The sequence below is a fragment of the Manis pentadactyla genome, chromosome 3, assembly GCF_030020395.1.
Source record: "Manis pentadactyla isolate mManPen7 chromosome 3, mManPen7.hap1, whole genome shotgun sequence".
NCBI classification, from domain to species: Eukaryota; Metazoa; Chordata; class Mammalia; order Pholidota; family Manidae; genus Manis; species Manis pentadactyla.
This window is the reverse complement of record NC_080021.1, coordinates 166,810,936-166,827,197: the sequence shown is the minus strand read 5'-3', so window position 1 is coordinate 166,827,197 and position 16,262 is coordinate 166,810,936. Positions and strand designations below refer to the sequence as shown.

The window sequence follows — 16,262 nt, the reverse complement described above, 5'->3', positions numbered from 1 at the left end:
TAATGGATTTTACTAAGATTATTTTACTCATCTGAGGTTTGATAGATTAGCTCTCTATATATGAATGCCTTCTTCTTGAGGGTATATATTTCATTTATTCTAGAGAAAGCTCTTTGTCAATGGCTAGATTAGCAAGAAACAAGATGGTCATGGGAAGCCCAGTCATACGTATTTATCTTTTATCTCATTAGGCTAGGCCAGCAAGTTAATATACAGAGCAGTATCAAAAGACATAAAAGTGTTAATTAATGATGAAAAATGAATTTAGATAATCTATGGAATGTTTTCTGAAAGTATCCTTTTTTCCCTTGTTCTATCCATAGCACTCCCCACCCCCCATCTTCATTCAAATGGCTACCTGTGATTGTCCATTATTTGATCAACAATTAACCCCAGGGAACAGAATCTAGAATTTCCTAGGAAGGCATTATTAGCCTCCTTTCCTGCAGACATTGTGGTGCATCTTGGGAAGAGAAACTCAAATTAGTCACCAAAAGGTAAGATAGAACTGGGGGGTGCCTACTCAGACTTGGGTAGGAGGCAAGGAGGGTGGCAGTTTATAACAATTATACTTTACAGTCTTGAAAGGATTAAACACATACACACCCAGTTAATTTTCCCCCAGGAGGCATGCAAGCAATTTTCTTCCTCTAAATAATTCTGTCAAATGTATCCATGTTTTCATTAACTGCTGAAATAATTTTTTCTATTCATTGTAGAGTTATACTGTACTTTTTTTGTGTTAATAAGTATTTATCCTCTTACCTTATACTATTACAATCATTAACTGCAGTGTGTAAATGTACTGTTATTACTGTCTAACTTCTGTGGAAAAAAGCACAATAAGACACTGAAGGTGAAAAAAACATTAAATAAAAAGCATGCAGCCAGAGTTTCCTGCCAAGTAGCAGGGCACTGAATTCATGACATTTAGTTTCTGTGCCCAACAGCTATGTCCTGTGGTTTTATTGAAATAGAATACTGATCAGCCCAGGGAACATAATATTCTTGAGAATTGCACATCTTGGAATTGAAGAAAATGAGAAATCGGAGGGAAAATACCCATGAGTTTCTTTCTTTCTCTCCTTCCTTCTTTCCTCCTTCTCCTTCCCTTCCCTTCCCTCCCTCCCTCCCTGCCCACCTGCCTGCCTTTCTTTCATTTTTTTTTGTCTATAGAAAAAATTTAGCTGAGGGCCAGCAAGGTGTCAGATGTAAGACACAGGTAAGATATGGTAGATACCAGTCAGCAGTATCCAATTGGAAAGTTGGTTTCCACACACAAAAAATGCACAGTGTAAGAACTAATCATAAGGAAAAGTGAAATTAAATGCTGGTAAGTGATAGCAAAAAAATAAAAAATAAAAAAGCATTAAGGGGGAACAAATGCATGTATATACATGGCTCAGTTACTTAAAAAAAAGTCTCATAGCTGTCAAAGCACTTCAGAGATGTTGTGGATAAGCAATCTCTTGAATATGACTTTTTTTTTGTACACAATATTTTAAATGAAACAAAATCTGGGGAGAATGTAGCAAGTACAGCCTTTTTACTATGCAGTATGTTAATGTGTCAGATTGGTTGTGCAGTTGAACAGCTTGAGGAAATGGTAGTATTTTAATAATATTATATATTAACCTGGTCTTTATAAATAATCTTTGTTTACCTGCAAGATGTTATTAGCTTAAGTACATGAAATGTAACTTCTATAGCTATTTATATTTTTAATTCGTATTAGCAAAGTAGCATTTCAGTCTTTTTTAAGGAGAGGGATTAGATGCAATTTGAGGGAGGGGAATGCTGATTATTGAAGAAAAAAACAGAGGTTGATAATGTCATCATTGAATGCAGGTCCCAATAATTTTTTATCACTTAATATTTTTTGACCCGGAAATTTTTTTTAATTGGCTACGTTTCTTAATATCTGCAAACTAAAGGCAACAGTAATGGAGCATCTGGGAAATATATATGCAGTCCTGTTTCTTTGTCTATGATTGTTCTAAAGGCCATTTCACACGCGTTACTGAAGAAAGGTCATGGGCGCAAATGGAGACTGAAGTACAGAAAGGTTGTCTCCATCAAATAATTTCTGCCTGTATGTAAACACTCTATATTGACTCATTTAATATGCCTTCAGCCACATGCCTGGAGAGGTGACTTTGCTGGCTGCTACATTGTACCTCTCAACAGCATTTCCTCTAAAACCTCCAGTGAAGGTTTTGTCCAGTGCCATGTATTATGGATTATCTCAGGGCTATTTCTTGGCATGGAAAAAATGTGACAGGCTGGATTAAAATTAAATAATGAGTAGGCCTTCTCCTAGAGACATGAATTAAAGAAAGATGCTCCTTTTTCACCAAATACGGAGGCCTCCAGTTGTATTTTCACAAAAGAATTTGACTGTCATGCATGGTGTGGAGTGCTGAATAATGGCTACTTGGCCCTCTGCTGCTGGCTGGTTTCAGAAGGAAGTCCCAGCAGGTCTCAGAAATGACTTGGTCATCAGAACCTTTCCCTAGGCTTTGCTGCTTTTCCCACACACCCCTATGGCCTTTGCCTGACTGGAGTCTGCACTTACCCCACAGGATATCGTTAAAGGCAGTCCTGAAGCGAATCACAACAGTAATGATATCAACGTGACACAGAGATGAAAACTCCACAAAAGAAGCCCCTTTCCTCCCCCATGAAAGCCTGAGGAGGAGCAGGCGCACTGGAGAGCAAGACCCTGCAGGAATATCCAGGAACAACTCAGAGCCACCTCTCATGGGCCTGGGAAGGGAAGGAAGGACACACAGTACCCCTGGTACACCAACAGACCTTCTCAGAAAATACCAACTCCAAATTTAATTTCATTTGCTGGTCTATTTCCTTATGAATTCTTTCTTCCCTCTTAGTAAGACATCAAATGAGAATTAAAATACTGTCTCGACTTTTTCAAGCAAAGTAAACCAAGCACCTAAAAAGAGGTTATTTTAGCTATGCCTATTGCAAACTTAATTCCCCCAAGTAGATTTGGTCTTTTCAAGATCCTGAATTACAGTTTCTTAGGTCCTTCTCATGATACTGTAGCTGACATTCAGGCCTGAGACTTGGCCAGGGAAATAATCATTTCTTTTGCAGGGATGGGCATGTGACTGGGTGTTTATTCCCCAGCAAATTAGTGGTTCCTTTGCATATAGGCCTGCTGTCTCTGATGGTGTTCCAGTGCCCCCTGAGGGCTTCTAAGTGTAATAAAAGCAAACAAAAATGTGGCTTCAGATGAAATAATTCACTATGCAGGAGAAAAGCTGGATATGTGATTCAGACGATCTCTGAAGTAAAGATTAACTGCCAGTCATCAGGAAACCCAAGTCATTTAAAATAAGAGGTGTCACAAGCCAAAAGATGGAAGCCATAAACACATACAATATTAATAAAGCAATTACAGTAAGTGCTATAACATTCTGCTTTGCAAATCTCTTGCTACTTCAAGAAACATCTGTCTCCGCCACTAGAAATTACTGTTAAAAAAAACCAGAGCAAACCAAACAAGCTGTGCTTTGTGTTTTAGCTTTTCATTCAGTCTCCTGATCAGCCAGGCTGCTGCCCAAGTTCAGTACCAATTTCATAGCCTATTCCCTGGGTTGGCTTTCCAACCAATGTAGCCATTTGTGCTTATAGTAAGCAGAGGAGCAATTAGCTGATCTACTGCATTGTGCAAACTGCCTGAATCCAATCACACATAATGTCTCAGGAGGGTGAGCAGGAAATTAAAGTGACCAGATGAATCCTTATTTAATAGAAACTGGCTTGAGCCTTAGCTTCCCCAGATCCTGAAAGTTGCTGGGTTCTTTTTTAAAAAATAAAATAAAATAAATGATCATGCTTAATTACAATGTGCTGGTGAGTTACTTTGTGACTGGTTAATAAAATTCAGATCTGTCTGGGAGAAGAAGGAGTCTTAGAGACCAACGAACATGTTTTCAGAAAACCTGTGACCTGTGTTCTATCTATGGCAGAACCTCACTTTATTTTAGAATAGGGAATATAACTCTTCCCAGCTGTCTCAAAGGAGATCGGGCTGAACATGCTCGTGGAGATGCTGCATGGGGAAGAGGGCTGCAGCCGTGGACGGTGTTCCCCACACAGAAGCTGTTTGACATTTTATTCTGGAATAGCACCTCATTTCTTAGAAAGTAACTGAGAAGAAAGGAAAACATGTCCATAAGTTATTATTGAACTCAAATAGGTCTTCCATTAAAAACAAAACAACAACAACAACATGATTCAGAAAAGAGAGAATGAAGGTTTGCTTCAATTGTAAAAAAGAAAATAAGGTGATCCAGTTCCTTAAATGGAAAATTATAACAAAAAATAAAATTTCAAAGGTCCTCTCACTTGGAATTGCAGATCTGAGTGAGTAGTTGAATTCAAGAACTGTTCACTCAAATATTTGTTAGAAACCCTTAGAATGTACCTAGATTCCTTTTTGACACATCACAAAATACTGACGTAATTGGACACCAGTTCTCTCTTCTTACTATGTATCTTTTAAAATGGGCTCCCTTGTTTTATTCTCCTTCCCACTGACTTTGCTCAGTTTAACTTCACTTTTTTGCCTGATCTGCAGTGACCTTCTGAGTGATCTTTCTGTTCGTGGTCTCTTTCTTCTTTACTCTGTTCTCCAAATTGGTAACCAAATGTCTTTCTAAAATTCAGACCTGATGTGTCATTTCCCATATAAATCCTCTCAGTGACCCCTTTTCACTGATGGAATAAACCTCGGGCTCTTCAAGATGGTCTGCAAAGCCCTCATGATGTGACCCTTGCCTAACTTTTTGGCTTCATGTGTCACAACTGCACACATGGTGCTTTCCTTCCAGACACATGGTGCTTTGGGGCCTGGTAATATGTTTTTCCTTCAGCATGCTATTTCTTCTGCCTTCACTGCTGTCCACAAGACCAATCAGTTCTTAAATTTTTCTGTCCAGCTTGCTAGATAACCCAGGATAGGGTCACTTCATTTTGTATATACTGGTGTTAGAGTACCATTCTCAGTATATGTGAGATGCAGCATTGGAACGTAGTGGAAACTTTGCTTTATAATCAAACAAATCTTAAGTCCTACTTTATAGCCTGTGGCCTGTTATCTATACTTTTGAGTCCCAGTTTTCCCTTTTTCCAAATAAGAGTAGGAAGACCCCAGTTTTGTAAAGATTAACAAATATGAAATTCCCAATACTATAGTCTATTCATTATTCATGGTAGGAGCTTAATAAATGATAGCCACAAGGTATTATATCATAATTACTTTGTTAACTGAATTGTCTTCATTAACTTTAAACTCCTTAAGAAGGGGGAGTTATATCTTTTTTTTTTTTATTGTTCATGTTTCTGGTCTCAGCACCTAACAAGTACCCGATGTACAGCAAGTGTACAATAAAGATTTGCTCAAAGCATCAACAAACAAATAAAGGATACAGAATGATGAATTCTCTAAATCTAGGATGTTTGAGAATTTGAACTAAAATAGGATTAGCAATAATGACATTTATAGTTCTACAAATCTCAAGCATAATTAAAGCATCATTCGATGTTCTGGTGTTTGAGCTTTCTGTGCTGACAGATTGGCATGTCTGGTAGCTAGCTCTGTATCTTCCAAGAGGACAGACGACTATCAACAGGAAATTAAGCTTTGTGTAGAGCTTGGCCCAGCATTGTCTTACCTTCTTTCTCTGGTTGTTTGAAGACTGACCCTGATACCTAAATGGCATTGCATTTTGACACTCGGGCGAGTCAGAGCATGTGAAGTGGGAAGTGGAAAGAGACGGAGATGACCAGGTAATTAGAGGCCAGGTGGAGGAGCAGCTTGAAGTTCATGGCTTACTTGGACATTATCCTGTAGGAGCTTCATTACTGGGTTTAAGTAGGGATGTGACAGAACCAGATGTCTACTTTAAGAGCATTTTATATGGAGGATGTTTATAGGATGATTCAGAAGGGAGTGAATCTAAAGGGAACATGAGTTAGGGGTTGGTCAGTAACAAGCAGACTAAGTGGCAAGTGAACTAAGCAGTGGTCAGGGCCGGCTTCAGGGGCCTACGGCGTGTGCAGTCACACAGGCCCTGCACTTAGGCCTCTGCTTGGTTTAATGCTCTGTTGTCACCTCTTGAACCTGTTACTAATTTTAGAAAAAGGGACCTTGCATTTTCATTTTGTAGTTGACCCTGCAAATTATTTAACTTGTCCTGGCAGAGGTGGCAAGAGATGAATCATGATCAGAAGCACAAGTATTCTGCTCCTCTTTGCTTTTCTGTGTATGTGATCTCTTGGGTGTCTTCGGGTTAACCCCCGCCTGATCTGAGTGAGGTGTGGGCGTTGGGGTGAGAGGAGTAGAAAAGATGTAAGAATTTTATTGTAGTAATATGAAAGGGAAGACTTACTAAGTATTCTCTGTCCTTTAATAAGGAAACTTTGAGGTATCATTCAGGTAATAGATACTCAGGATTTATTGAGAGTGGAAAGAATTTTCTATATTCTTTTATCTTTCTCTGATTGAAGAATAAAATCTTATTCTGTGCACAAAATAGGGGTAAAACCTGGCTATGGGAAGCCCAAACCCAGTTCCTTCTAACCTGAGGACTGTGTCAGCCAGGTATCAGAGAGCGGCCTTCAAGAAACAGTGGCTTCTGGCGTTGAGGTTTCCGTGCTGGGTAAATGTCCACGTGGCCCCAAGAATGACAGAAGCGGAGGCAGCCATTTCAGCGGCTGAGCAGCTGCCAGTGTTCCTAGTGGGGGTGCTCACTCTCTCCCCGTGCCCCACACAAGCACAACTCCTAAGCTTTGCTGCAGTATTTGACCTTGGAGCAGGAGAGAGAAAGCCACAATGCAGATTGTGGCTGGATTTCCTGACAGCCTGTTGGGATGGGTGCTTGGAGTCAATTTAAGTTAATAAAAGAAAATAAGGTGTGCTACTTCTATTACCTAAATAAAAGGTCACAAATTTGTACTTACTGTATATTCATAAACTACTGCTTGGCACTAAAATGCTGGAAATATTAAGGCATGATCTTAATCCCAGAAACTAATTCCCTCATAGGAATAGTTTTAAGAGTATGAAATTGCAGATTATATTCATTCTTTACATATAAATTTAATAGGCCATTAAGTTATTTGGAGTTTTACAACCACAGTATATGTGAACAATTGCATATTGTTAAAACTGTTACCTTTTGCACTTCCTAACTGCCATAGCATGGGGTTTAGCATTATAATGCTTTTTCATATCTTTTAAACAATTTCCTTATTATAACTTTCCCTTTCATCTTTGTATAACTAAGACTTATTTGTTTTTATGGGATCCTAAAGGAAAATATTTGTAAACTTCCAGCATGAGAAACAGACTTATTCCTACCTCCCCGACTGGTATGCATATGTTTGGAAATACTAGGCTTGTGCAATTCTCAGTACTTGCAAAACTCAAGAACATAAACCTTTGTTGCAAAAAGAGTGTACCCATCACTTTTTCTGTATTAATTATTTTGTGCTTTTTCAATACTCTGTATAGAAGGTTCTAACAGTAATGCCTGTCAGTCTTAATGTTCCCAGGTGCCCAAATGTTTGAATGGAGCCACTGCATCTGTTACAGACAATGCTAATATAATTAGGGCTAAGATTGGCCTGTGAGCAGACATCTTTCTGATAGCTGGCCCACCACTCTTAAAGCCTGCATTAGGACTTGGTACCAGGTATTGTCTTTTTGTTATTTGTAATACCCCTGTTGGCATATAAGCACTAATACTAATATCTTTTGTTTTGATTTTAACTTTATTTCCCTGGTTATTGAAATAAAATATGTTCACTCTAGAAAATTAGAAAATGCAAAAATCCTTAATGAACAATTAAAAATATTTCTTATAAGCTAACTTTTGATTTTGGACTGAGTTATTTGATTTTTCCTGTAAACTCATAGATACTTCCAGTGAGAAAGCCATGGACTGGGAGAAAATATTTGCAATATATATATATATATATATATATTTGACATGATTTATATCCAGATTATATATGTAACTCCTATAAATCAATAAGTAAACCACAGACATTATAAAGATTTCACATTTATTTAATTTTCACAACCCTATGGATTTTTGTGATTTTCAGCATTTTTTGATGAGGAAGTGGAGGTTCTGAGTGACTATTCCCAATGTCACATGGGAAATAAAGAGCAGAGGTAGTACTTAAACCCGTGGCTGCTAAGTTCTTCATTCTTAACCAGGATACAACAGTGTCTTACTCTGAGCTTATGTCATACATGTTTTGTTGTCTTTTTCCCCATTAATATTAGGATGATATAAACAACTGTTTCATTAAACATTTTCATAAATATTACCCTTAATGACTGTAACTGGATTTTTCACAATTCATTCATCAATTTTTAAAATAAATAGTCTTTAAGCCATTCCCCAAACAGATCGAGTCTTATAAGCTTGCTGTTGATTTAATTATAATAAACTCAGTTATAGATTTCTCTGGGGGAAGAAATGTACTAGTTATTATGTTAAATTTTAACATAGGTCTTTTCCAGTACATCCTAGTTTCAGGAAATATTGCCATCTTGTGATGGAAGGAATACAGGAATCACAAATGGTTTAGTACTGGAGAAGCAAGGTGTCTCTCTGCGCTTCCTGCCAGTCCCAGCAGATGGCGCCTTCAACATGTTGACTAACTCAGACTAGCTGGTAACTGCTGCAGGGCCCTTTGAATCATGGTGATGCTGTAGACAGTATTCCCTAACTTTTGGAGTTTTTTATCACTTTAGATTTGGAAAGGTAAAAGACAGTATCCTACAATCCAGATATTTAATTCACTGAAAACTGGGGAGGCGTTGGGACAAAGTGAATAGTAATATCTGGGAAGGCATGTCAGTGAATTGGTTTCTTCAGAATGCTACCCTGCCATGGAACAAGATATTTGAGAGAAATGTGGGGCTATGACAATAATTAGGACTTGTTTTCATTCTCTGAACATTGAAACATTTCATATGGAAAGAGACACAGGCAAGACTGAGAATAACCCAAGACTGAAAAGATTTAAAAAGTAACATATGCCAGGTGTTTTCTTCTGGTGGTTTCTTTTTCAAACATTCTGTACATATTATTGCAAATACGTAATCATAGTGGATAGTGGATAATGGAATAAGAGAGATGTGAATAAAATTAAATTTGTTTTTCATTTTCAATATTTTGAATATGCTGAATTAAAATAATGGCATACTGTGCTTTTTTATCAAATCTAATCTATGGAAAAGTCTTTAAAAGCTAACAGTTAAGTGGTAATTAAGGTCTTTTTTTTAAACAAAGCTTCCAAACCATTTTGGGAGTTATGGTTTTACTTATTATAAATTTGTACATTTTTTCTAATGCCAGAAAAAAGTCTTTCCCAGACTTGAATTATTAAGAAGTTATTTTATTTTATTCAAGGAAGAGTAGATTAAAATGGATTGCATGGTTTCCAATATTTTCAAATAAATTCTGATCTGGCTTAAGTCTGTTATACATATTTTTCAGAGACAAGGCGATTTGGGGAAAATTTTGAAGATTAGAGAATGATATTTTCTTAGCAAGCAGTAGATTTTACAAATTAACTATTAAAAAGCCTACTTATTTATATTCAGTTCAGTCCCAATAAACTCCAAATAGGTTTTCTTTTGGTGGAAATTTATATAGAAAAGAAATGTACCTATAATGTAAATACAAATAATAGCCAAATTAATCCCAAAAAAGACCAAAGTTGGAAGACTTACACTACTTGATTTCAAGATTTACTATGAAACTATAGTAATTAAAACAATGTGGCAAGCATAATCAAATAGATCATTGGAACAGAACATGTACTGCCAATTAATTTTCAACACATATATACAGTCATTTAATTTTCAGACAAAGCTGTTTAATGGAGAAAGAACAGTTTTCTCAAAAGTACAGCCAGAACAACTAGATAAATTTGGGAGGAGGAAAATGAACATTGGCTCTTATACTTATGCAGAAAAAAATTCAAGATGGATTATGGACCTAAACATAAAAGCTACAACTACAAATCTTTTGGAAGAAAACATAATATCTTTGCAACTTTGGGACTGGGTAGATTTCTTAGAGGGGGCATAAAAGTACTATACATAAAAGTTGAATATTGGACATAATCAGAATTAAACTTGCAAACATCAAAAGACACTGTAGGAAATGAAAAATAAAGCCACAGAGGAAGAGAAAATATTTGCAACATATATTTGACAAATGATTTATATCCAGATTATATAAATAACTCCTATAAATCAATAAAAAAAAAGGACAACATGATTTTTAAATGGGAAACTATCTTAAACATACATTTTATAAAGGAAGAGTCCTAAATGACCAATAAGTATGTAACAAGATGCTCAGCATTAATGGTCATCAAAGGATCGCAAATTAAAACCAGAATGAGATGCCATATGTATTAGAGTGGCTAAAACTTTAAAAACTGACAATACCCAGGATTGGCAAGGATGCAGAGCAACTGGAACTCCCTTATATATTGGAAGGAGGTGTAAAATTGTCCAACTAGGTCAAATAGTGTCCCCCCAAATTCATGTCTACTTGGAATCTCAAATGGGATTTGATTTAGAAATAGGGTATTTGCGGGAATAATCAAGTTAAAATGAGATAATAGTGGACTAGGATGAGTCCTAAATCCAATGTTTTTTGTCCTTACAAGAGTAGGGAAACTGAAACACAGAGACACAAGAGGCATACAGGGAAGAAGCCCACGGGAAGACATGCAGAGATTGGAGTTAATGTTGCCCCAAGCCAAAGAACACCAAGAATTGCCACCAACCACTAGAAGATGGAAGAGGCAAGGAAGGAAAGGAAGGATTCTTCCCTGGAGCCTTTAGAGGGAGATTGGCCATGACCACATCTTGGTATCACACTACCTGATTTCAGAAGTTCTGGACTCCTAAACTCTGAGAGAATACAGCTCTGCTGTTTTAATCCACCCAGTTTGTAGTGCTTTGTTAAGGCAGTCCTAGGAAACTAATGCAACCACTTTAGGAAACTGGCAGTTTCTTGTAACCATATATATGACACTTATGTGTAACACCTACCTTAAGAGCCAGCAATTTCATTCCTAGGTATTTTCCCAAAAGCAGTGAAAGCATATATCCACAATAATATGGACATAAATAAAATGAATAGCCTAATTTAAGGATATGCATGTCAGCTTTGGTTATAGCCCAAACTGGAAACAAATTGAATATCCAAGTGGGAATGAATTAAATATTGTGTTTCTTTCACAGAGTTGAATACTATTCAGCAATAAAAAGGAATAAACTATGTACACACACTACAGCATGGATCGCCATCCAAATAAAAGCAGCAAAAGAAGCTAGATACTAAAAGGGCATTTATACTGTATAAGTCCATTTATATAAGGGTCAAGGTCAGATAGAAGTATTCTTAGGTCATAAAAATCCGATCAGTGAGGAGAGGGGCTGAGGAGAGAAGGGCTTAAGGTACTATCTCAGGCATTGGAAAATTCTATATCTTGGCTGTGGTGGTATTTACATTAGTATATACACATTTGTCAAAACTCAGACTATTTAAATGGATGCATTTCATTAAATGAAAATTACATCTCAGCAAAATTGTTTATAAACAAATACAAATCTTGAAGCATTTCACCATGATTAATATTTGCCTCAACTGAAAAATAAAGAAAATCCTAGTTTAACTTAATAAAATCTTTATCCCTTTTCTATTTTGAAACCCTATTACCAGCTTTCTGAACTCACTTTTAATCCTTAGCAAGTAGGTGATTTTCAAGTAATTCATTTTTGTTCTGTTTTCCAATGTACTTTGAAGATATATGGATGCCTTATTCCCTGCAAGAGTCTACTTCTTCTGTATATGTTGGCAAAGCCTTACATCTCAATCTCCTTAACTGGGAGAATTCTAATAACATATCAGGACATAATTTGCTCTGTTGGCTATTTTGTTTAGGAAGGAATAGGTCACTTGCAGAGGCCAATCAAGTGCAAAATAAAGAGACCTATACCTCAACTAAGAATGTACAGCTTTAAACAGCATTCAATATGTTTTTAGATGTCTTTTTTCAGATGGGAGGAATATATAAAATTAGGCCTGTCTGAGAACAAAGAACATACCAGCTTCAGGTGGGCAGTAACCAGTCCTGATCTGACAGCTTCTTGGCAAGTATTATGTCTATCAAGCATGACTGGATAGAAAGGACGTCCTGAGGGGAAACAGCCAAAAAGTGGGAGCAGGAAGCGGAGAAAGGGAAGCACCTGGAAGAGCATAGGGAATCCACAATGCTCAGCTGCTTCAGTATTTATGGTGCAGTGTCAGCGCCATCATGTGGTCATTAGTGGAACTACAGCGGAAGAAGAGAGTCCTTTCCCAGAATGTTTGAAGAGTAATACAATAAACCGAAGTGGTCCGAGGGGTCTGAGAAACCTTGAGAAGGATATCACCCTATAATTCTTTTCCATCTAAACCCTAAAGGGATTCTTGACATTTCAATTAGCAATGTATCTGGAGTCATGTTTGCTAAGCCAGATTCCTATTGTTTATTTCTTCATTCATGGAATATTTATTGAACACTATGTGTCAGACTCTGTACTAAGTAGCAGAAGAACAGGTATTGAGGTCTAGTAGGGCAGTCAACCTGTGAACAAATATTAGAGAAATCTCATAAATATGCTAATGTCGGAGTGAAAGGGAAACCACCACAGGAGCCAAAGGGGAGTGTTTAATATTTGCCAAAGATGCTATCATGTCCCCTTCCCACTTGGTGCTACATGTAATCCATTGCTGCCATGCAAGCTGGTTTTGATCCTGTTACCTGTATCACGTGCCATACCCTTTTTATAATCTGGCTATAATTATTCATTGGTTGATTGATTTAGTAATTATTTACTGAGAACCTACTATGTTCCAGGCAGTATTTTAAGTGCTGGGAGGTATAGACACAGAGGGGAAAGATAGGAAACACTTCTTTTTTCATTAAGCTTTTGTGTGGAAAGTGAACCATCAAGAAAAAAGTGTTATCTATGTTCTATATATACACATATATTAAAAAACATAAGCTGTTTTCTTATTTTTCCTGTTTATTTTTGTTGTTTTTACTTTCTATTTCCTACCTGTGTTGTCCCTTCCCCACCTATTAGATTGTAAATAATTATTCCAAACTATTTCAAGTCAGTTTGTGATTTTAAATCATTATGACTTCCTCAAGGGTTCTGGGTAATTTATTTAACTTCCTATTGCTCAGAATGCACTTGAGTCTCATTTCTTAGTTGAGCCATGAAGTAGGAATTTGGGGTAAGACCTCTAATTTTGGCCTTTTTAATGTTTCATTTGCCAGACTGACTACCCAATCTCAGTTTCTCCTGGTTGCTTTAGGGTCGTGTGTATAATTAACATGAACAATCTCCGAATTTTAAAATCGAAATAGCCGACACTAGCGAGTTGGCAGCATACGTGTGTCTGCACCTTGGCCCTGGGCTCCACCTTCGCAGCCACGAGTGAGAGGGACTGTGGCCTCTGCCCCAGAATGACACCAGGAGCCACAGCAGGCGAGAGGGACTCTCCTCATGATCTAAAATGAGAAAAATTTGATCAGACTGAGCTCACTAACAAGCTAGAAAAAGATGGGGTCTCAATTAACAGAGTATATTTAACAATTTTTCAAAAAATAACCCCGTATTATGGTTAGGCTGTCACTAGACCATGAACGCATCTCATCCTGTGTTAGGTTTATTCGCTTAGGCCTTTGTTCCTGTGTGCTGAGCCTTCATAGTTGGTATTTATCATGAGGTCTTCTTCCCCTACTGAAATAAATTTGGTAAGTGCTCCTTCAATACTGCCTGTGCTAAATCACTGCAGACTTCCCGTCGAGGAGTAGGGGCCAGGAAGCCCTGAGTTTCCCAGTAAGTTTCAGACTCAACTGCTTCCCCACCTAATTAACCAGCCCAGTGCTCCATCCTTGCAAGCGTATCAGCTTCCTTTGGAAGATCCCGAAAAGAATCTTCCATTCAAATTTGCAGGGAGGTTTTATAAAAACTGGAGCTAAATAGAGATGATGTGTCATTCCATATAAAATACAATTGTGAATTCTATGCTGTGGCAACTTTCTTTTAGTTCCGGGTGTTTCAAACATTAAACACCAGATCATCTTTAGGCTCTTTAATAATATAAAGGAAAATGCTTTCAATTCACAGTATCATTTGGGGGGAAAGAAGCAAACATAATCATGGATAACAAAACCAACTTGTGACTAACAATTGAAAATATTCTCTGCTTAAATCTATGCTTCTGTGACCTGGTTGCAGATGCTAAAAAATCTATACCTGTATGTACATTTGATAGCAAGTTGAAATATTAAAAACTCATTATATGTATCTCTGACAGTCCTTTAAAGACACAAATCTAATCTGTATGTGCTTCTCCATAGAACAGTTACATTTCAGCAGAATTAAAAAAAATGTTATTGGTCACTGTTAGGAAAAGTTCAGTAAAGGAACTGGATCCTCATTTCAAATACATATTCAAACTATTTTTCAGACATTAAAAAAATCACCCAGAAAACATGCCTTGCAATTTTATTTTTGAAGTTTTTCATTTAAGACGTGTGATCCAACAGTTTTCCCTCTGTAAAGAGAAATTGCTGTTCTCACCTGAGCATCGTAATCTTCAGGGCATTAACTGCTTCCAGAGAAGCATTGGCCGTTGACCTGATGAGCCTCCTCGCTGTACAGCAGAGCAGGATGCGCTGACAGGACGATCCTTTCCTTCATGAAGGGCTTTGAGAGACAGGCTGGATTAACGGGCATGAAGTTTTAAAGTAGACATTCACAACCAGCTTCACTGAACTGCATTAATAATCTTCACAGCTTTATTGCAACAATAACTGGTGAACATTTGTGATGTATAAGAGATTTTCCTGTTAAACATGGTTAATATTCTTGTAATCATATAATCTTGGAAAACTTATTTTTTTTAATTTCCCAAAACCTAACCATGGTGTGTCTGATGAAGATCATCAGTAATGTAAATAGCTGTGACAGAATCTTCACAATAAAGTGACATTTTCTTCACTCTTCCCTCTGAACCTCCAAGTTGATCCTTATTTAACAGTCTTAAATTGTCCTAGAAATTACTTCAAAATCTACAATAGACCTATAATGTTACTAAAGTGGTCTAATTAATCAACTAACTATAATACTTTTGTATATAAGGCAACAATATAGTATATTGGGTCTTTACTATGCAGTTTTTCTGAGCTTGGATTGAAAATCAAAATATAAATTATATAGCAATATGCATTATTTACTCATTCTCATGAAGAATAAGAAGGCTTGAATAATTAAATGCTGAGAGTAGAAAGAGTTATTTGAAGATTATGTTCAAGTTCATTGCTTTAGAAAAGCCTGTCATCTATGTCATTTAATAGCAATAACAACACCAATAAAAGTAATAACTGTGGTCCTCAGACACACTGTGTGCCAGGCACCTCCCTGTGCTTATTTAACCCTTACAACAATGTTATGATGTTGGTATTATTATTATTATCCCCATTTTATAGAGGAGGAAAGTGAGTCACAGAACATAGAATTAACTTTCAGAGTCACATGCAATGTGGAGGCTGGACAACGTGTCGGAAACTCTTGACCTCTGTGCTAACCTAATCCTTTCTACAGTTTTTATCTCTAGGTCTGAAATCTCTCTTCAGCTTCACATCAGGCTGCAAGAACATCTCTTCCTGAGTAAGTCACTAGATCGTCAAACTCAGCTGTTCCAGATGGAATGGAGAATCTGCTCCCAGGTACCTGCTGCCTCCGCCCTTCACTGCTAATTGTGTACCTAATCTTCCCAATTTTGGAAAAAGATGCCCTCGTGGTCCACTCTTCTTTCCCAGCCAGTCCCCATGTTCTACCTGTGAAACAGCTTTAGCCTCTTTCCTCTTTCCTAGTCCCTTTGCCCCATTCTGTGTGTCTTTCACCTGGACTTCTGAAATCGACCTCGAATGGCTCTACCTGTCTTCTTTCTCTTTCTTTTCCAATTAATCCTACACACTAGTACCTAATGCAACTTACTAAAACATACTTCAATCATGCCTACTAAGAAGACCTAATAGCTTGCATAAAAAATGTTTCCACTGAAACACTGAAGTTTCCACTCTAGGCCATTCATACCATGACCTCAACTTGGTTTCTATCCTCATTGCTA

The 16,262-nt window shown here is 37.2% G+C and overlaps 1 long non-coding RNA gene across 2 annotated transcripts; it reads left to right on the top strand.

The window, feature by feature from the left end:
• Positions 1 to 4,252: 4,252 nt before the first annotated feature.
• LOC118932860 (uncharacterized) lies at positions 4,253 to 11,846 on the top strand. 2 transcript variants are annotated; one of them, XR_008996804.1, is made up of 3 exons: positions 4,253 to 7,724; positions 8,564 to 8,717; positions 11,312 to 11,846. It is a non-coding gene; the product is annotated as an uncharacterized LOC118932860 (long non-coding RNA). The 2 variants fall into 2 exon arrangements; XR_005032924.2 differs by having other exon boundaries at positions 8,553 to 8,717.
• Positions 11,847 to 16,262: the final 4,416 nt, after the last annotated feature.